This window comes from Penaeus monodon, chromosome 30, assembly GCF_015228065.2.
Source record: "Penaeus monodon isolate SGIC_2016 chromosome 30, NSTDA_Pmon_1, whole genome shotgun sequence".
NCBI classification, from domain to species: Eukaryota; Metazoa; Arthropoda; class Malacostraca; order Decapoda; family Penaeidae; genus Penaeus; species Penaeus monodon.
In genome coordinates, this window is record NC_051415.1 from 10,123,575 (window position 1) to 10,124,522 (window position 948).

At 30.8% G+C, this 948-nt stretch overlaps 1 protein-coding gene across 1 annotated transcript in view; it reads left to right on the top strand.

Annotated features, from left to right (window-relative positions):
• LOC119592511 (nuclear transcription factor Y subunit beta-like) overlaps positions 1-255 on the top strand; it is a gene marked incomplete in the record, with an annotated part of 10,496 nt that extends 10,241 nt beyond the window's left edge. Inside the window, 1 exon segment of the mRNA XM_037941361.1 lies at positions 3-255.
• Positions 256-948: the final 693 nt, after the last annotated feature.

Below are 948 nucleotides of genomic sequence, written 5' to 3' on the forward strand. Positions count from 1 at the left end.
TTTTTTTTTTTAGTTAAAATTAGATTCTATGTCTTTATATTTTTTTCTGATTGTAATATTTTGTCCTTATCCTAGGATCCATTGTCACAATTTGTCACTGTGTTAGCATTCACAAAAAATTAATTTGGAATCTCAAATATATGGGTGATTTTATGTATTTCATTGTAATACTATTCAGTATTTTTTTCATCTTTTTCAGTGGTTATGGATTTCCATTTTTATATGACAATAAGTTAATAAAATATATTGGTTAAATTTCCTGTTTTCGCTTTCCATGTGATATTTGGTTGTACATCATTTACATGTTAAAGAAAATATGAGCAGTTGAATATTTTGGAATTTATAGTATCTTGTGTATACTTTGATCATCATTAGATTAACCATTTGCTGGACAAAACTTGATGCGGTAGAATAAATGTAAAACAGTGTTTGAAATAAAAAAGGATTTTTTTCTAAGATACTTTTGTTCTTAAACATTTTTCCAAATTTTTCACTGAATCTCCCAGGGTATACACGTCCGCTTGCCCAGAGTACAAGTTACGTGCGTGCATCCTTGGCTGTTTGGCAGTTTCATGAATGCTTGATTTGGTTACTTATAAGCATCTGACCTGTGTATGGCCCTTCTGCTATGGCCATTTTTGCGCTTTTGTCCATTTGAGGAAGAATGTTGTTTAACATTCTTCCTTTCTAGCCATATTTAGTAGTATTGCCAGATTCTTATGACCATATTTGAGTAATCTGTAGAGCAATGAGTGATTACAACCCAAGGATGTTAGAAAAGTGAACCAATAAAAAAGTATTCATATGGGATTCAACACTAAAGGTTACAATATTTAGAATTTTTATAGAAACAAAGCATTACATATATAAGTGAAAAATAGCCCTCAACCTGCTATAGTTTGTTTTACCAACGATAAACTTGCTATCACACAGTGCTGTCACGCATAA